We start from the raw sequence: 21,365 nt of genomic DNA on the forward strand, positions 1-21,365 counted from the left end.
GTTAGTAAAGAGGCCAAATGACATTACGTTAGATTGTTAAACCAACGCTGTGGCATTTTAATTTGCAAAGACTTTCCTGAGATATTACTGTCAAAACATGCAATTACATTTTACATCAGCACGTAAAACAAAAAAAGAGTATTAAATGTTCTAAGTATGCTTTATTTATTGTCTTAGTTGGAATTGCCATTTTCTCACTAAGGTGTAATTGTGTAGTGGAACCTATTTCACACAGTGGTGCCTTTGCTTTTCAAACTGTTGCTTTGTCTTTGCGGCCTGGTATTACACCTCAGCCTGTTCAGTCAGCGTGGGGCCATGGCGTCTTCCGAATAAGTCGCATTCGAGTTGTGTGCCAAACATTATGATGCACAGATGGTTCGACGTAAACACAAAGTATGAAATAAAATAATCATAATAAATCTGACTTGTTCTGTTTAACAGATCCATTCCGGTGACTGCCATGCCCCGTGGTTTTACAGCACTGCCATTTGCACATTACATTTCAATATTTTTCAGCAGTTGACTCAGGTTAGATACATTTCTCAGGGTTCTGGAGGTTTTATTATCATACCTAACAGTATTTAAAGCTGTTTACCCCAAACTGCCTCAGTAGACCGCAGCAATATCCCAGGTTTCCCAGCGTGGGAATAGCTGAATGTTTATCCGTTGTCTCTGGGCCTTGTGATATATTGTCCGCAGTTCCATACAATGATGCATTTGTGATATGAGGTCTAGTTTCAGGTTGAAGCTTGCCTTGGCGACACTGAAGTCTCTGTTTACTGTAGACTTGTCCACCAGGCTGAATGCGTCTGACTTCATCTCAGTCTGGCACTAAGCCACGGCTTGTAAAATGACCCCAAAGCACCACGCGGGAGAAAAATGGCCCAGCCGATCGGCTCAAGATTTACCACAGTTTGTTACTCTTCAGGACGACTTGATTTGAAATGCAGCTTGAGTAGGGAGCGTTGTTGTAATTTCTGCTATAGTTCTTTATCATCGTGACAGTGTTTTTTCGGTCTGATTGATGACACTGCTTTTGCTGTGTTTAGGGCCAGGGCTGAGTGGACCACCTTTCTGCAACCTTTTTCATTTATCCAATTAGCTTTTTGGTTTCAAGTGGTTGAGACTGCATCTTTTTTCATGCTGTTTGATGCTCAGTTTCTCCTGAATGGTTGTTGTACCTTTAAATTTTATTTCAAAAAAGTAATAATTTACAATAACCTCTAAAGGCTATATTTGCTGTTTAGATTTTTTAAGATTCTCTTTGTATAATAAATTATATATACCAGGAGTCAGCAACCTTCTCCTCTTTCATTCCTCTCCTGTGGCTCCCTGTGGCTGTGACCAACAATGTTAACATTTTCATTCATATTTATTATTGTTGCCTAAAGTGATTCTTACATTCTTCAACTGTAAAAATGTGTAGCCTATACACCAAATTTAAAGAATGTTTTAATGTTTTGTCAACTAAAATCTAAAAGCAAACTGTATCTATTGCTAGGTGCCGTTTCCTCTAAATTTTGCCTCTAGTCAGTGGTCTTGAGTTTTCCTATGCTAACTATGGATGCCAAATAGAAAAAACAAAAAGTCACTGAGGGGAAAAAAAAAAAGAATTTATTGGTTGTGGCTCTAGACAGATTTTTCTTTTCTTTCTGGGACCAAATTGGCTCTTTAAAGAGTTGAGGTTGCAGACCTAAGCAAGGCTATTCATTTCCCAGAAGAAGTTAGTAGGGCTAGATATCAGTACTTGATACCTTTAAGGTATCGACTGAAAGAGCCAGTACTGAGTAGTATAGAAAATTCTCCGGTCAAACAATACCTGTATTCGATCCTTTTTGTGCCCAGATATTGGTAAAATTTTGCATTTATATGGTGTTTCTTACAGCCAATTTCTACTACTTATTGGTATCGCTTTAAGGGTACTGGTTTTGGTACTGGTATCAACATTTTTTAACAATATCCAGTACAGCTGGGCAAATTGCCCAGGGCAATTTAACAATATTATATTGATATTGTGATATGAGACTAGATATTGTCTTAGATTCTGGATATCATTTTATCATCATATGGCATAAGTGTTGTCTTTTCCTGGTTTTAAAGGCTTCAGTACAGTAAAATGATGTAGTTTTCTTTCTTACCTGACTGTTTTGGCTCTTCTGTTATTTCCCTTTACCGTCTTTGTCATTTACTGGTGATTATTTATCCAAAATCTCATTGTGTTAATATTTAATGAAAGCACCATTGTCCATATCATTCAGCCCTATTTACTTTATACACTGTTGACTAGTTTACAGCAATGCATCATATTCTATAAGTTCATCATATGTGCTGTATATATGCACTATATTTACAGTATGTTATTATAGAGAAAATGTGTACAGTATATTGAGATACATATTTTATTTAGTGGAATAGCCTAAAAATATCAAGATATTATTGATAAGCCATATCATCCAGCCCTAACAGTTATAAATGTAAGACAGGTTCCCAAAGATGTACAGCAAAGGACTAACCTAACCGGTCTTTGGGGATTTTTATATTTAAAAAGGTTTATTTCCTGAAATCATCTTGGACATGTAGACAACCCTGGAAAACCCCTTACTTGTTTCCTATCAGTGCAGATATTGAATGGGATTAATTGGAAGCAGCTATTTTTAGATCATCAGTAATTAAATCTGGAGTGATACTAACACTTCCATTGAAGCCCAGTGATCCTGTTCTGCCTCGCCATCGCCAACAGAGTCATTGTCATCAAACAGGTTTCTGTGAGGGAATATGATCCTGGTAAATCCCTGGAAACCTAAGAACTCCTTTTATCTCCTATTGTGCAACCCCAGTGTCAGGAAGATCACGCCTCCTCATTCGACCAAACATCAACAAGGTTCAGATCACTGCTGTTCTGACCACCTCACAGGAAATATAGTCCCAATAGTTGCTGAATAGTAGACAGTGTCAGCTTCAAATGAAGAACTAATGTAGCTGCTTTATTTAATTAGAAACATATACTTTATTTTACAGTTTAGCCTCTTCTTTAGCTCTCACAAATTTAACAGAGCGTGGCAAGTCAAGATGTGCCTTGCAAGAGTTTATTTTAAGAACTGTGATTTTCTCATCTTTCCTCACCTCTGAACCCAAATCGTTCCTCCAGATGTGTAGAGGAAAGCGTCGCTGCTGAGAATCCTGCTGCCTCAGCACTCCCTTGTCCAGCTGCCCCAGCAGCACAGCTAAAAGTCATTGGTTCCAGCTGGGCCTTCATTTATGGGATGGTTGAACAAATAAATTATGGGATTAGATAGGGGCGGTCCAGGCCGCTGATTTAAAAAAAAAAAAAAAAGAAAGAAAGAAAGAAAAAAAAAGACTCCAGTGCTGTAACAGCCCCTCTGAGAAGTCAGTTCGCCCAGAGTCTCAAGGTTCTTCCGATGATTTCAAGAATTAATAAAATAAAGATTCTCTTTATCAAATTTGGTATGCTGCAGTCCAAATTATACATAGCAGAAATTGCTGGCAGTGTCATGAAGTTCAACAATGACTCAGTGTCACCTTTACACCAAATTCTATTAACAACAAACAGTAAAGTCAACCATACACCTAAACTGTTTGTTTTTTGGATAAGAAATAATGATACTATCTATTGTGCAATGTTATCATATCACAACTGGCTCATTTCAACACTCATTACTTTCTTCCTTTCTTAAAAAAACAAAAAAAAAAGTTTTCCAAAGCTGTTAATCATTTTAGATATCTTTTCTGCATCCTTGCTCAGTCCACTTCACATTGATCAACCTGAAAATTAGTGACTTCTGTCTCTTACTACCAAAATCAAAAAAGTGTATTGTCTCCTATTGTTTGTGCAACCAAACTAAAACAAGACACGGTGAAGATTCAGAGCCCTTTAATAGCTCCAGTTGAGATAAATCTCAGAGTTAGAAAAGTAAAAACACACAGCCACCATAAATGACTTTTATTTCATTGTCAGGGGAGTGGATCCAGTGTATACATTGTGATCACACTGCAGATTATTTGCTTTTTTGTGTGGAGATCTGAGAAACTGTACCTATAGAGGAATTCATCCAGCACACAGGGAATATACTTTGTGATACTTCCTCTTCCTCAGGTGTTCAAGAGCCATCCAAATCTATCACAGGGAGTGACACTCAGACACAAAATACTTGTAAAATCAGCCAATAGCGGCCCGCATCTGTAACTGTCTACAAGCGGTGATTGGTTTCTTGCTCTTGACGTCACAGACGGGTGGAGACCTTAGTAACAAATCGTCTGAGACCAGAACAGTGTCAGTTCTGGCCAGACCGGTACTTTAGCTCCCCAACTCATAAAATCTCACTTCCCTATAAAAGCGAGCAGCCTCGAGCACTATTTCTTCCCAAGGAAACATATTCCCTTAATGTGGTCGGGTTAATGGCAAATGAATAATCATAACACAGCGATGGCAGACGGGGGGTGTCATTGATCTGTCTGGAGTCAGCCCCTCTCCGCCTGCTGCATCAGCCACTCTCCCCCTATTGATACGCTCTTGCCCCTTGACCCCTGGGACAGATCAATGGCATTGATTGGAGAAGGGCAGGGACAAGGGCAGGATCTGCTGACTGGTCCGACAGCTAGTGTGACAAGACATGATCGTCATTAATGTCCCGCTGACTGGCTGGCTGGCTGGCTGGCTGGCTGGCAAGGCGCTGTGCATCACATATTCCCTGCCTCCCCTCCTCCCCCTCCCCCTCCACCCCCGTCCTCCTCCTCCGCTCTCCTCCTCCTCCTTCACCCCTCCTACTTCTGCTGCTCCATGTTCCCATTCTGTGCTGCTTGCACTGACTGAGATAAGTCCATTGTTTGGATACCTGTCTGATGCTTGCCTGGCATCTGTGGCACAGATATGCATCTCCAGGCCGCGTGGAGATATTTTGAGCTTATTGTAGAAAAACGAATGGTGTCATTGCAAGTGTCTGCTGCATAATGTCTCTTGGCTCATTGTGCGTGCTACTTACCAATCACAATGGAGCCGGTCCTATTTTTGGGCGCTTTGAAAAGCTCTGTCTTGGTACAATTCAAAGCGTGTGAATTAGAATCTGCTTCAACTCTGTCACAACAACTTGGTTCTGTGTTCTGTGATCGATGGCAAATCCCACCCTAATAAGATACCTACATGTCCCAATTCCCAGCGCTTCTCTGAAAATGTGTCATTGGTACCTAATAGCGACTGGATTGTGTGTGTGCTATCGTACGCTGACCAATTTCATCACGCCAATGGGTTTTATTTCCAGTCTAGACTGGAAACGAAGCGAGCAATGTTTGTGTGTGTGTATGTGGAGGGGTGATGGGCGGGATGCGGCGACAGCTCCAGACTCCGCAGTGACACGGCTGTAATGGAGCTGATTGATCACCTATATGGCCGCCTGCTGGCCCCGCTGGCTTTAGCATACAGCAAAACTCCCAACCCCCCGTCTCTGCGTCACCGCCGCCATCTCCAAGCCAATCTGCGAAGACCCACCATCCCCCATAGACTTCAACCTGGCCACGGTTTTGACATTGGCTGCAGGGATTTACTTCTACACCTCTTCGGCTGTTCGGCTCGCCCTGCTTCTGTTACATTTCTGTTGAACAGAAAGGTACCGACGCTTTTGCCATCTTTGATGAAGTGACATTTTCCAGCTCAGCCTTTTCTGTGTCGCAGTCTAGTCAAAAAGCTGCTGTTTTCCATTTGAATTAAAGGGCATAATCAATCAATGATAACATTTGCAGATCTCTCTCCCTGCCCCCTCTATGTCACACAGGGTCATAACCCTAATTTATCCAGGGTGTTGAAGGTGATTAAGCCCTGAGATTAGAACAAGCTGTCAAGGACAGATCGCATTCAGACAGAAGGAGGAGAAAAATGCCTCCTTTTTTCCATAGGATTTTTTTTCTACAAAATATCCCATTCTACATAAAAAAAATATTTATCACATTTAGAGTCATGTCTTGGGGGAAAATTGATCTTTTTTTGCTGTATCCATCCTCCAAATGATATTCCTGCTGGGGTTGCCCATCCGAAGAATGTTCAGTTGATAAGAAAAGAAAAGTAACTTTAGTTTAAAATGAACATATTTCACTCACCCTTTGTTATTTGTGATCAAGATACTGGTCTGAACTTTAAACAGTCTGACTTTTAATTGTGCTTGCAGAGCTCAAAAGCATATTATATTTAATAGCTGTATGAGTGTATATGAAACATTGAGCCAGCAGTCCACAGTATGGTGGCATGGTTTCTATATGTGCAGGCCCTCAGTGTGTTTCTATGCTGAGCTGGCAGAGAGATGCATGTGTTTACACTTCACACATATGTATGTCTGTGAATTTGGTGCCATCAAATCATAATAAAAAATGTAATATTTGACAAACATAAAATACTAGATTAGTTTCCAATGATGGAGGAGTTTTCTGACACAATATTAGCCGTTGCTTTCCCCGCTGACTCGGACAGTGTGCCTTACGCTGCTGCTTGCCGCTTTCAAGCCTCGGTCACAATATTGTGACACTGACTGTTTGTGTTCATGCTCGCGCTGACCACATCGCCGTCTCTGTCTGACAGTTTGTGTGTGTGTTAGCTGAGCGTAGCCGCTGCAGTGTCACTCTGTGTCCTGTGTCTTGCCATGTTGGGTATCTCTGTTTTTTTTTTTGAGCGGACGTGTTAGTTTGTTTGCTGTCGCCCGTGCATGTGCTGCCAGTTCTGTCTGCGCGAGTGTGTCATCTGTCTCAAATGACTGTTTGCGCTCAATTTTGTATCCCAGGCTCTATCTGTTGATTAGTGTTTGTGTGTGTGTTTGAGTGCATTTATGTTTCAGTCCACGCTACAAGACAGTTGGATCGCTACAGTGCATCCTCCTCCACGGCCAACCAGTTCTCTGCAGTGTGTGTGTGTGTGTATGTGTGTGTGTGTGTGGGTCTGTGCGCCGCTGGAAAAGAGAAGAAATTGATCAGCACAGGGAGGAACGTGTTCACCAGCAAAGGCTGGATGGAGGGTGTGAGAGAGAGAGAGGGAGAGGGGGAGAGACAGAGCGAGGGCTGTCGCTGCAGACTCCTGCTGCAGTATCTCACTTTGGGCAAGCAGCTGCAGACAGGGAGTAACAGACAAGCGAGACAAGCAGACAGGTACAGACCTGGTGTGATGGGAGGGGATGGGTGGGGGTGTGGAGATAGTGGTAGAGGGCAGTAGATGCTGGAGAGGCAGGGCTTGGTGTTGGAAGGGTCAAATGGGGGAGGGGGTGGGGGGGTGTTAGAGTGAAAGGTAGCGGGATGCGGCAGTGGCAGCAGCTGGAGGAAGCAAATGTTTTTGGCTTTTTTTTTTTTTTTTAGGCGATGGCAGACACCATCGTGTCGGACCTGTGACGATAGAGGAAGGAGGGAGAGGTGGAGAAATAAAAGTAGAGGGTGTAGATGACAGTGTCACGACATGGCTGATGTCCCAGTGTCTGGATCAGGGAGGAGAAAGAGTAGGAGGAGGAGGAGTGGAAGTGGGGGGGTTAAGATGCTGAGATGGAGCTGACAATGCAAGCGCTGGGATGCTCTGTGCTGGGGGGGGGTGGGGGTGGAGGGGGAGATGTGAGGGGAGGTGGGGGTGAGGCGTCCCACCTCACTGACCTGCGTCTGGCTGAAGCTTCCCGTGGACACCTCGGCTGCATCCCCCCCCCTCCTCCTCACCCACCCTCCATCTCTTTCTTTCTTTCGCCCCCTTTTTTCCCCTTCTTCTTCTTCTTCCACCGCTGCCCTTTTTCCCCCCTCTGTTCTTCCTCATCTTCAGCTCAGAGGCGGATAACAAAAGGCGTAGTTGGTGGCAGACAGAAGAGTGAGCGTGCGAGGCATCGCGTCGGGTGGCGCGGAGCATTCATTTCCGGAAGCCTCCACTTTGCCTGGCGTTCCCCAGAGAGAAGGAGACAGTCAGAGACATCTATCCGATTCTTTTTTTTTTTTTTTTTTTTTTTTTTTTTTTAGTCTGAGGGGGAGGAGTTGTGAGGTGGGTGGCAGGATGGGGGGACGGGGTGGAGGGGGTGGGGGCAGTCGGTGGTGTGTTTGGGTACATGACAGGCAAAAATGACATGGGAATGTTTTCAATATTACTTTGTTAATATTCACTTTAATGTCTGGATTCTTTGCTTCCAACTGTGCCTGAAGCTTTTTCTTGCTGTTTTATGTCTGACTGAAGCTTGTTGCTCTTGACACTGACAACTTATTGCGTGCCAAGCTTGCCGCCATGGCGGCAGAGTTCGGCGGGTAGGTGGTAGGGTCTGGTGTCGAGGGTGTTGCAGTCAGTGTGGAGTTTATACCTGTGTTCTCGTCAATGCTGAGCAGCCACAGAGCAGAGCCTCCAAGCTCTGTGTTTTTTTACTCGATATCTGAGCGAACACTCTCGTGCTCGCCCCTGCGGTGGAAAGCCAGGGGCTGATGCTGCTAGGTGGCTCGCTGCGTCCATCAGTCAGTGCAAACGGACGGACGGACACTCGGTCCAACAGACGGGTCCGGGTCCAGCCATCCTGGAAGAGAGAAATGTAGACTGATGATCAGTCGACGCTCTTTAGGACAAAGAGGCGAGTCTGGCTGCTTGGCTGGGGGGCTTTTCCTTTTGCAGCACAAAGGCTAGTTAGCACAGAGCAGGCAGTGCAGGCTCGTCTGTTTGTCTGAGCCTCTGCTGCTGCTTCTGTCTGGGTGCTGCGATGAAGATAATTTATCCAACAAATTTCACCACTTTGTCTTCCTTTTGTCATCTCTGTTCTCTTTTTGCTGCCGCTGTTGTTGTCTGATGTCTTGTGGTATTTAAGCTGAAAATGTTTCTACCTTTGCATGTCTTTGTGTGCACAGGAATCAAGCTGAGCCTTCTGCACAAAATAAGTTATCTGCAGTGGAGGAAAGGAGGAACATGAGAACCTTTTTCTCTGTCTGGGACATAGAGCCGTTTTGTTTTTTGATTTCAGCCCGTGCCTCATAAAAGACGGGTGCCTTTGGGCAGAAATTGGGTACTTTTAAGTGGCAGCGGTTGAGGAAGAGACTGTGTGTGTGTGTGTGTGTGTGTGTGTGTGTGTGTGTGTGTGTGTGTGTGTGTGTGTGTGTGTGTGTCTGTGTGTGTGTGTGTGTGTGTGTGTGTGTGAGGCAGAGAGAGAGGGGGAAAGGTGTCAGTGCCACTCAGTGCCCTGCAGCTGACTGCGGCTCCTCAGTAGACTCTGTCGTACTTCACCTGCTCCCTGAGACCCTAACTTGTGAGCTCTCTTGATAAAAAATCACGGGTTAGGCTCTTGGGACGCGGGCGGAGGGCACAATCGACTTTCTACCGAATGTTCCAAGGGTGGAGTTGGAATGAAGCACCAACTGAATTACTGTTAAAAATATATATATGATCGGGACGACAGAGAGAAAAAGAAAGAAGTCGAAACATGGAGAGGAAGCACAATAAAGAGCAGATGTTTGTCGGATTTCTGTTCGATCAGCTCTAACGTCACATCATTTATAAAATGTTAATATGGATGGAACTGTTTATGTAGGAATGTGCATGTTTGTTATAGCCGAAATTTTTTGTTTTTCCAAAAAAACAGCTTTCACAATCGTAGCGATGTCATCGCCATAAAACCGAAACACGTTTATGCCGCGCCGCGTCGACGGGCAACGTTGTAATCTCTCTTTGTGTCAACATCTTTGTTTGAATATCATCCGACAAACACATGATCTGATTAGAAATTGCGGGACACGGACCGCTCCGAACCACCACACCCCAGACTTGTGTTGATTAACCCCTGTCAGCACCACAGCACAGCATCGCAGAGACCCAGCCAATATATGTGATCCTCCATTACCAGGCAGTCGCTCTGAATTTGATCACTCCAGCTTCAGGAGCAGACTGAGACTAATGCCACATCTGCCGCCGCTGCTGTTTCTCACCCTGTAAAACTAAAGATTCTCATACACACCTTTTATAGTTTGGTTTTTTGTAGTCCGCTAACTTCATTTGCCAGCAGCTTCCTCATTTATCTTTCTACACATATACATGTTCTGTAATTTGAGTTATACTGTTTAATGATTTTCAGCATTGCTCAGCCAAATATCAGAAAGGTTTAAAACATTTGGCAATTCCAAAAAACCCTCAATTGATATAGGAATTCCCTTAGAAATAGAGTCATTTAAAAAAGCAAGTTCAAAAGTTTTACTTTAATTTACACATATATGAAATCCCCAGGCACAAAAGCTAAATATGTTGGGGTTTTTTAATGTATTATCACAATTACTGAGTAATTTAATAGAATTATTTGTCTTCTAAACAAATTCATATTTAATATTAACTGGAATGGTAAAAAAAAATTGTCACATGCATCATGTTTATGATTAGTATTTCAGTTGTCAGTAGACAGAAGGTGCTTCTGTGCATTAATTTGCTGACTGTGGTTAAGTCAGACACATCTTACAATATGTTCAATAAAAACCAATGAGCACTTTTCAAATGTTTAATACGTTCCACAGGATTTTTTGTTGCTCTCTTAATTTGATAATTTCTGTCAGAATTTGCCATTGTCATGAGATCTCACAACCAAATTGGTTAATGGTCTAAATCGATATTTAAACGGCAGGCGTGGGACGACTCACACAGACATTGTAATTCAGCGAGACAGGCTGGCAAAAAGACAAGATTGAACGCTGAATAGAAAATGAAAATATTGGACCAGTCTCTTATGAACACGACTATAGAAGCGCAATTACAATAAATTAGGCCTGCTTAAAAAAAAATAGTTCTTTCCTTTATGCTATTCAAAGGTGCGACTTCATTCACAATTACAGCTTGACCTGGTTTTTAAACTTTCAATTTTTCCCAAGGCAACATGCTTTTCTGAAAACCTAATTTCTGCTAAATTACCCATATTAGGAATGCAGTTCAAAACAATTGATTTTCTCTCTAATACCCTCCTCTCCATCTCTCTCCTAGTCTCCAGTCTCCCTCTCTCCCTAATTATGTTTTTTTTTCCTCCCGTCTCCCCATTTGGTTTCATAGTGAACAATGCCGATGCCAACTAATCAGTCTGTGCCTATGCCACAGAGCCCCCAGCAACAGCTGAAGGAGTGCCATGCCCCATGAATACCAAACAGCCAGGCACAGTGCGACAAGTGCTGAGCAGTCAGACGCAGCACAGCCAGAGCGGAGCTGGTGCCCACAAAACAGCCAGACAGTTTTATTAGGGTCTGTCTGACACGCAGCAAAGTCTGGCAGCACCCGAGCCCACTGATGAAATCCTCACCGCTCCCCCAACAGTAACAAAGCAGCATGCTCAGAGCAATCCGCCAAGGATCCAATAAATATCACCCCGTAAAAATCAGCTCCCGGCTAGTTTGTAACTCCACTGAATGGGGAATACAAACTTTGTTCAAAGTCAAACTAGTTCTCAGAGAGCCACTGCTCAGAAGATTTTTTTTTTTTTTTTATGCCGTCTAAACATTACACTGCATCTGAAAAGACAGGGGAAAACGGGAAATCTCCTTCAGGGACATTCTGCAAAAGCCTTTTCTATGAAAGCTGTTGTTTTATTGACTTGAGAAAAAAGGCTAATTAATTCTCTTTTGCATGTTTGACTTTTTGAGCATAAAGTCTATGAAAGACGTTAAGTTTAACTTTTATGCTTTCTTACTAACTTGATCTATTAGTATTTTCGGATGAAAATGCAGACAAATGACAAACCTGCATCATTTATTTAGGCCAGTCAGCTATGAATTAGTGAAAGGATTGAAATGTGAACATATTTGACATAAGAATGTGTTTGTTTAATGTAGACAGCAGTGTTTGTAATTTTAATTCTAGAAATGTTCATTTTATGAAATCTTTTTGAAATAAGATGGAGTCATAGTAAATCTGGAAGTGTTTATCAAGGTCAAATTACTTAGCAGCAGGGTGAAATATTAGCTGTATTGTACTGCAAGAAAAGCTTTTATACACTGTGTTTACACAGAATTAATCAAACTGTTTTACTCAAACAAAAATTATAAATCAGTGAAAATTAAGACTGACAAAATGGCTAAAAAAAATGAGCAAATGAGAGCAGAATGAAAGCAGAAATTCAGCTTTTACTTCATGTTGTGCACAACTAACTAAAGCAGTGCCTCAGCAAAATACAAATCATATAATAGTGGATATGGTGTAAAATTCTTTTATCGTCTTGCCCTAAATAAACAGCATCCGTTGTGTGGTTTCTCTACTCAGCTAGTCTTCAAGTTCCTGCAGCAAAGATTGATTCAGACCTTGAATAGGTGTAGATAAACCAAAGGCTCCAGCTGATGGACCCGAGTGTGTGCGAGAGATTACACTCCATTGTTCAGAGGTGGTCATGTAACACACCGCGCCGCCACATCGCTCCCCGATAAAAGTAATAAGGATAGATTAACATTTATCCCCCACATTTGGATTTGGGCTCGAGCTGACAGGGAAATCAGATGGATTTAGTGAATTAGGGGGCTTTTTTTTTTTTTTTGTTTTGTTGCATTGATTGTCAGGTTGTGTTGTCTAGTGAAGCAGCTTAGTGTTCAGTGGATCTCTTATCGCAGCGGGGGTGGGGAAGGAGGTGCAGGTGGTGGTGGGGGGGCGTCAGGTATGCCTGATAGCGGAGCAGCGTGGAATGGGGGGGGGGCAGGGGTGGGGGACGTCTGAGTTTCCAGACACTGCGGCAGGAGGCCAGACAGTCACCTGAACACACACACACACACACACACACACACACACACAGTCGTGCGCCGAGGACGCCACACACATGCACCCATGCAAAAACATGCAGACGCGCATTTTATACAGAAAATGCCCCCTCCTAAAGTCTGCACTAAAGCCAATTCAATTTTGTTTTTAATTCAATCAAGGGTATAAATCGTAGTGCCACTCGTAATGTAATTATCCCTGTGCATCGAAAGCACAAAAGTTTCTCTATTATTCTCTGGGCGACAGGGATGAGAGATAAACTCCATTAACTTTTTCAGATTACAGTAAGTGCTGTGGGAGGTGGGGCTGTCTGTTGAAAGGACAGTGGAGCTGCGCTGAGACTCGAGGATTTTCACCGTGGGCCTGTGGGCACAGAGCAGGAGTCTGGAAAGTGGGCTGATGATTGAAAACCAAACAACAAAGCTCAGAGGGAGCAGACCGACGGCCTGGCAGGCCAGAGGTCTCAGCACGGCCAACTGGAATGCTCTCAGACCTGCTTCGTTGTGTGTGTCTGAGTGCGCGCGTGTCGGCGTCGCACATGTGTGTTTGCATTGTCCACAAGGTCCACAGTATTTGAGGGTGTATCCCCCCCTCGGTCCCTCTTGCCCAGCTCCCTCCTCGGGTCCGGTCTTATCTCCCCTTCTCTCTCTGATCTGTGATTCACTTCGGAGGCGTTGCCAGGGAAACCTGGTATCTGGCTAGCAGCTTGATGGAGTTATTGAACTGTAACTGGCTGGGATAATTATGCTCTGTCTTGCAGGTTGGCTATCCAGTGGCTGGGACTTGAATGTGACCTATAGCCGGCGTAGCATTGTCACCACAGGCAAAAGCTTTTAACCCCTTGGCCACCAGACTGTTGAACTGCTGTAACTTTGGCAGAGATGCCCAGTCAGAGTTTACACTTTGAGCCTCTCTGTGCCTCTTCATTTTGCAGGCTGACTGTGCATTGGTGCTGCAGTCAGATATTTTGTTAACTTAGGGCTGCACAATATGGTGAAGAAAATCATATTGTGATACTAGTAACAATATTATGGAGTAAACAATTTCAATATTGATATTTTGGCTGAAAAAACATGGAATGGTTTTTTACAGTAGATCAGGTAAAAAACCAACAACAACCTTCCAATCATTAATTGGCATTATGTTGGCAGTGCAATTGCAATATGACTCACATTTAGTGAGAATGATCATTATCGCATCACAATTTTCATTTTCACTAAAAAAGCTGAAATCATGATGATGTGACATTTGTTGGGGTGTGTACCTGACACCTGTACCTGATGTTTCTCACATCTGGAGAACAAGATTTGTAGGCGAGAGCATCTCTGCAGGACTACAGTACTTCATTATAATGCTGTTTTGCTACACATTTTTCCTTCATTGTATTGTGATTTTGATTATTTTTTGATTAATTACGGAGGTGGAAGTAGCGAATTACAACTACTCAAGTTACTGTAATTAAGTCATTTTTGGGGGCACTCGTACTTTAAGGAGTATTTTTTCCAATTAGAGCTGCACCAATTAATCAACTAATCTATTAGTTGTCAACTACTGAATTAATTGCCATCTGTTTTTTCCAGCTTCCAATTCCAGCTTCTAAATTGTGAATATTTTCTGTTTTCTTTCCTCCTTTGTGGCAGTAACCTGAATAGCTTTTGGACAAAACAAGATGTCATCTTGGGCTTTGGAAAACACTGATTAACATTTTTCAACCTTTTTGGACATGTTGTAGACAAAACAAATAATCAGTTATTTGAGAAAATAATGCACAGATCGATAATGAAAATAATCATTAGTTGCAGCCCAGTTTCATGTAGGAACTATTTTCTTTCTGCTGTAGAATCTACAGGAACCACTTCATTATCTACTAAAAAGAAAGTAGTTCCTACATGGAAGTGATCACATTATCTTGAAAAACTGGGTCATGATTTTTTTTTGAAAGAAACACTGTTTTTTCAAGTTTTTCAAATATATTTTTCTGTGCTTTGAGCACCACAAGTCAAGTGTCATTTAGTCCCATTATGTTGGAGAGAAAGCAGACATCTCTACTGCCAATATCTCAAAAACTCTGCAACTCACACTAAAACTATCTAGATGGATAAACAGCAACACGAGCCAGGGGAAGAATATGTATTCTTGATTCTGGTGTGAACTGTCCCTTGAAACATCAGTAAGCAACTAATACTCTGAGTAGAAAGAAATACTTTGTACCTTTACTCAAGTATTTGTAACACCAGTAGTTTTACTTGCAGTTGAATAATATTTCAGTAATGTAATAGTACTTGTACAGATTTTCAGTTCTTTCTATCACTGATTATTTGTACATTCCTATAAAGATTCAAATGAGTTGTCTTGTGGTCAGAAATAAAACTTGCTACTGTAACTCTAGCAGACACACACATGCGCACACACATGTACACACACACACACACATGCTTTTACACATACACACATGTTCAGCTAGCCTAGTAACATTCTGCTGGTTTGCTTTGTGTCCCTGAAACGGGTCATAGCTACAAATTCCTAGTGTGTCCTGAAGTGCATCGGTTCAGCTCCTGAGCCGGTGGACACTTGGATAATCACAGCGTGTTTGCTCTGATCGTCTTTGATATTCCACCACAAAGAGCCGATGTTTCACAGATAAATTCTGTCTGTATTTTACTCACAGCTGAGGGGTTTCCCATCCTTATAAAGGCAGTGAACGTGGTCAACCCTCCTGCATTTTCTATTTTCCCACACTTGTTCTAAATTGCTGTCATTATCTCTTCTTGTCTAGGAGCCCTGGCAATTGTCTGTCTTTCTCCACTGCTCACAGGTAAGACAAATCACAACTTGCATTTTGCAACACAACAACAGCATCCAAAAGAAAAAAAAAAAGTCTGTTTCTGTGTGATCCGTTTTGTTAGCAGACGAGAGTGGAGGATGGTGTTTGGGTGTATGACTGCCTTGTTTTGCTTGCGCACTCGCAGTAGTGTAGTGAGTCAGTAAAAGTGTCAGACCAGCGTAACAGACGGCCCGCGCGAGATAATTAGCCTGGAGTCATTTGGAAGCTGCTCAGCTCTGCCCAGGTGCCCACTGTGCACAGAAAGAGACCAGACGACCTTTTACTCAGCTCCGTCCCACTGCAGTCACTTAAAACAGTGATGGATGTTTCCCTTAACACCCCACTCCCTACCAGGCCCCCATTCTGCTTTACTCTCCACCCTCCCTCTCTCTCATCTCACCGTCCTCCCTCCTCCACTCCACCGCTCAGACACCGCTCTTGCCTTATTTGTCCCTTCTCGTCTCCTCTTCTTGTTTTTCTACCATCCTTTGCCTTTTCTTACAGCCCCCCACCCCGTTCTCTCTCTGTTCTTCCAGAGTGATGAGGAGGAAGAGGAAGAAGAAAGGTGGTGATGGTGGAGGAGGAGGGGGGGCTGAAGTGGAGGGGGCGTTTCCTGCCAACGCAGAGCAGAGCAGAGTCAAGCCACCCCCCACCCCTCCTCCTCCCCTCTGCTCGTCATTAGTATGCAGCGGCTGTTGCTCAGGTGACATGGCCGCTGGATTGGGTCCCGACTGCAGGAACATCAGCAGCGTGGCGAGGAGCGGTAGCAGGTAAGGACAATGAGAACAGGAGGGAGAGAAGGAGGAGAGGGGGGAGGATGACAGAGGGAAGGAAGGCAAGGGATGGACTTCTTTTAAGGACTTAAACACCCCCACACATACACACACACACACACACACACACACACACACACACACACACACACACACACACACTTTACACTGCTGTAATGCACACACACATATTTTCAAGTCCAGCCTCCCTCCTACAGTGAAGGACAGTACAAGTGTGTGTTTTCTTGAATTTAAATAAGTCTCACTATCTGCTGAGTTATGCTAGTTGGGTTATTGTAGTATTTTGTCTGTGCTAGTACTAAATATTCTGTACTTTGCTTATTGTATGCCGTAAAGCCTGATTGATACTGGATTTTTGGGGCCAGTGCTGATAACGATATTAGGGAGTGAGATTCTGATGTTGATATATTGGCCAATACTGCAATTAAAGCTGCAATGATTAATGATTGTTGACATAATTTTTTAAGAAAAATAAGTAAAAATTCTCTGATTCCGGCTTCTTAAATGTGGATATTTTCCAATTTCTTAATGGTTTCTGAGGACGTGATCTTTGGGATACACAGATTTTTTTCATCTTTTACAAACCAAACAGCTAATTGATTAGTGGAGAAAATGATCGCCAGATTAATCAATAGTGAAAATAACTGTTACAGGATAGGTTCAAACGTGGGGCACACAGACAAACTGTCAATATGTTTGGACCTGTTTTTCAAGTGACAAGATTGTGACAGGATTAATTAATCAATGAATCAAGAGCATGATTGACAGATTAAATGACAATGAAAATAATCATTAGTTGCAGCCCTAATTACAATGATTCTTCAAATGTGAAACTTGTAACAGATATATGTAAATAGAGGTGGAATATTCAACAGTTAAACAATGAATTTTATCATCCAAAATGAAATTATGGCACTGAAACAGTGTTTTTAATAAATAACTTTAGAAATTAAATAACTTTTAATTAAAAAAAACAAATAGAACAAAAATATACACTATATACTTATTCTACTTATACTACTACACATTAACTTGAATTAAGAAAAATAATCAAATGTACATAAGATAATTCCTACAAAGGTGAAGAATAAAAACATACATTCTGTAAAAGTAAATAAATAAAACTTTTCACATCAGCACATATCAGACAGCATATGCACTGATAACCAGAGGTCGGCACACCACAACAAAAAGTATCTTGTTATAAATTATAAATACTTGCTCATCAAATGCATCTAAAATAAAATATAAAATACTGGTATCAGAAAAGGTGTTTCATTCAAATACAAGTAATTTGAAAATATGAAAATACAGACTGATGGCATTTTAGGTAGCCGAGATGAACTCTACTAATTTCCCACGTCACAGGTTTAAAGTTGCCGATCAGGATGTCTCAGAGGTTGGAGGCTGTGAATTTAGAGGTGCATGCTGGGCATTTTCAGCCCTTCCACACCAGAAAAAAAGCTGTATAGGTTGTCTGTGCGAGCAGTTAATTTATGTTTATTGTTAATTAGTGACCTCTTATACCCAGGAGCCTGGGGTTCCTGTCCCATGTGTAACCAAAAGTTACAGTTTTAACTTACTTCTGATCTTTTCCTAAACCTAAGCAAGTAGTTTTGGTGCTTAAACCAAACTGTGACTGTTAACTGTTGACCACATGTTTAACTTGACCAACTTATGTCACATGACTTATGTCAATTACTTAAAAGGGATAGTTCACCTCAGAATCAAATATGCATATTTTATCCCTGGCTTGTAGTGCTGTTTATCCATCTAGATAGTTTCAATGTGAACTGCAGAGTTTTAAAGATATCGGCCATAAAGATGTCTGCCTTCTCGCCAATATAATGAATCTAAATGGTACTCGGCTTGTATTGTTTTGGTTCTGTGAGCATCACAAGCTGATGTCTCCAAAACTCTGCAACTCACAACAAAACCATGTAGATGGATTAAATATCACATGAGGCCACAAGAAAAATATGTATTTTTGATTTTGGGGTGAACTCTCTTTTTAATGTACAGAAATGAAATTTGGTAATTCAAAATTAGTGCATTGCTGGACCTGACAGGACATGTCACATGATTAACATTTCTTTAAGACTGTGTTTAGATGAATTGTTGTACAGTTTGTTTCTCTGTATTTTAAACATGGGGACAAAAACGTCTCATTTGAGAATAAAATGACACATTCAGTTTTGTGTTTCAGAGTATTTCAGATACACAAATACAAGCTCCTAAAGTGTTTTGTTACAAATTACATCTTATTTTTTCTTCCCAGCAAAATACAAATTACTAAACAAAAATTAATTAAATACATATTTTAAGTACATTAAATTGAAACACTGCCCATCTCAGCCGATACAGTATAGATGATTATAGCTGTGATAGGCTGATATTGGCCAATAATATCAGCTGATCAGTATAGCTGTCTGGCTCTGGTATGCTGTTTCTAAAATGCATTCATTTACAAATATTTCCTCCTGTTTTATTTGTCAGAAAATGTAATAATTGTACATGTAACAATATCTACTTTTCATATTGTAAAAAGCATGACTTCAATAAAAGTAAATAAATAAGAATGAAAATGTTCTGTGTTTGGTTATTTAGAAATGTAATGTTTTATTCCATGTAAGCAAACAATGAAGGAATCCTGCAGTTTCCCCTCAAAACATTTTCATTGTTTTCACTTGTGAGGTTTTCATTCCCCTTGATATGTAGGATATTGGTTTTGTTGCCAAAGGCAACAAAGAGAGAGTGGTGTATTAGACAAATACTCATACACTCTGAGTGTGTGTGTCTCTGTATGTGTGTGTGTGAGAGAGAGAGAGAGAGAGAGAGAGAGGAGAAAGAGAGGAAAAGAGAGTATGAGGGTAAGAAAGGAAGGAGAACGAGTCTGTGTGTAGGTGTGTTTTTGTTTGCTCTATTTGTGTGTGTGAGAACTAGAGACAGACTGTGTGTGTGTGTGTGTGCATCTATTTGTGTGTGTGCGCACGTTGGGGGAGCAGTGCGGCCAGGCTGCAGATATCATCCATCTCCCTGTCACCGGCCCAAGGGCTGCTGGGAAAGTGGCAGACAGCTCCCCGGCTCTGACAACAGAGGCTGCATCCTAATTTTTCCGACACTGAATGCTTGAAAAACCTGCGCTGCTCCTCCCTCAACCACCCAGTACGGAAAACCATTAACCCCGCGATCTGGGAACAAAGCACGGAGCTCAGCCTGGGCCACCGCTGGCTGAGAGTCATATCAGCTCCCATCATCCACCGGCAGACTGTGAGCAGCAACACTTTGCATCGACTCCACTTTATAAAACATTCATAACACCTGCAGACCGCAGCGTTAAAGCTCCACATACTGAGCCACGCCAGGAAATCAGTTCATTTCTTAACTAGCAGGTCATAATACTACTTCAGTGAGTTGATTTGTAAAGTGCATTTTCAAAATAAAAGTCCTCCCAGCAGTAGCTGTTCTAACTGGATTACATGCATTCTGGTTAGCCATGACTAATTGTATTATAAAGCTGCTGTCAGACATTCTCTAGCTTTTGTTATACGTGCCAGTACTTTTGATTTCCCATCTTTCCAAGTGTTTCAATTCCTCCCGTCTCTGGTCCTATGGGCGTCTGATAAACACTGTTATGAGCTTGTAATGAGTGCTCATTAATGTGTCAGTATGTGTGGAGATGTTTGTTCCTGCTTTCATTTATTTTTATTTAAGTTATTTGAAGTTTCACTTATGTGAGAAGTTTACGTTTTCTGAAGGCTTTTTTATTTCTTGTCATAAATTGTCTCAGTTTTCATCAGCACCAGTCCAGTACAATACAATAGTTGAGAAACAGTGTAAATATATAAATATGGATGAATATTCCCAGTAGTGGGAATAATAGAGATATTGTCTGTGTAACACAGTGTGTTTGGTGTTCACTTATATGTAAATTACACAATAGGCTCATGTCCTTTTTTCACATAATTAAAAATATATATACTGAAACAACTAACATACATATAAACACACTTTAAAAGTTTCATTGATATAAATATGATTATGATGAAAAGAGGTTTTTTTTCAACACACTGATGAATGAAGTCAAAAGCTGAGATAGACAGAATATTTCTGTGACATCGTCTCATTATCAAGACATTTCTGTCAGACAATCATATTTGAATCCTGATCCCCAAAACACAAACATTTGTTCCTTATAAACACTGTAATTGTTAAAAAATATGAATGAATCAAGAGATGTGTATGAAATGAAACTGTTGTGTTTGTTTTTCTATCTTTTGATTAAATGCAGAATTTGATTTTTCTTCCTCAGGTGATTAAGCTGAGTAGCTCTTGCTAGCGTTTAGCATTCAGAGGTACCGTCTTTTGAATAAATCAGATTAGACTGCAAGAATTGACTTTTCTGTCATGAATAATGTTGAGCCTCTCATGCTGCCAAAATATCAAGATATTTCAGCTGGCTGGGTTTCACCAACAAGAACTCATTTTTAACCCCAATTAAATCATGGACTGACTTTAAATGATGTTGGTCCAAACTTTTAAACCAGCTAAAAATTAAGAAAGATTACACTGACATCTCTATTTAAACATCACATTGATTTTCTGCTCTGAACTTACATTGAATGTGATTCTGTTGCACCAAAACTTTAAACTCCAGTTTAAGATGTGATCCAGTATTAACTTTAAACTTTTTGAGTTGGGTTGAAAAAAAAAAACAACACAAAATCCTCTAACAAATTTCACTCGCTCTGTTAAACAGTCTGACAGTAGTATCTTATTTCTTTACTGTTGTCTGTTTTTTAGATAGCTAGCAAAATAACGTTTTGTTAACTTTTTAGCAAGCTAGCAAACAACATTTTAAGGTTTTAACTAGCTAGCAAATCATGTAAATTTATGTAACTTTTTAGCTACTAAGACTGTATGTAATGTAATGTTTTCCTAAAAAAACAGAATTTATTTCGCCCCTTTCATACTTAACAGGTTCCAACAACACTCAAATTCATTCTTTATTTATTTTTTGAATATTTTTTGTTCAAATTTC

At 41.3% G+C, this 21,365-nt stretch overlaps 1 long non-coding RNA gene across 1 annotated transcript in view; it reads left to right on the forward strand.

Annotated features, from left to right (window-relative positions):
• Nucleotides 1–16,764, forward strand: part of LOC146318607 (uncharacterized) — a 55,304-nt gene extending 38,540 nt beyond the window's left edge. The window contains exons 3-4 of the long non-coding RNA XR_014771560.1: nt 15,483–15,521; nt 16,067–16,764. This is a non-coding gene — a long non-coding RNA (uncharacterized LOC146318607). The remainder of the gene's footprint in view (nt 1–15,482; nt 15,522–16,066) is intronic.
• Nucleotides 16,765–21,365: the final 4,601 nt, after the last annotated feature.

The sequence above is a fragment of the Lutjanus erythropterus genome, chromosome 11, assembly GCF_056507025.1.
Source record: "Lutjanus erythropterus isolate fLutEry1 chromosome 11, fLutEry1.hap2, whole genome shotgun sequence".
Taxonomy (NCBI): domain Eukaryota; kingdom Metazoa; phylum Chordata; class Actinopteri; order Lutjaniformes; family Lutjanidae; genus Lutjanus; species Lutjanus erythropterus.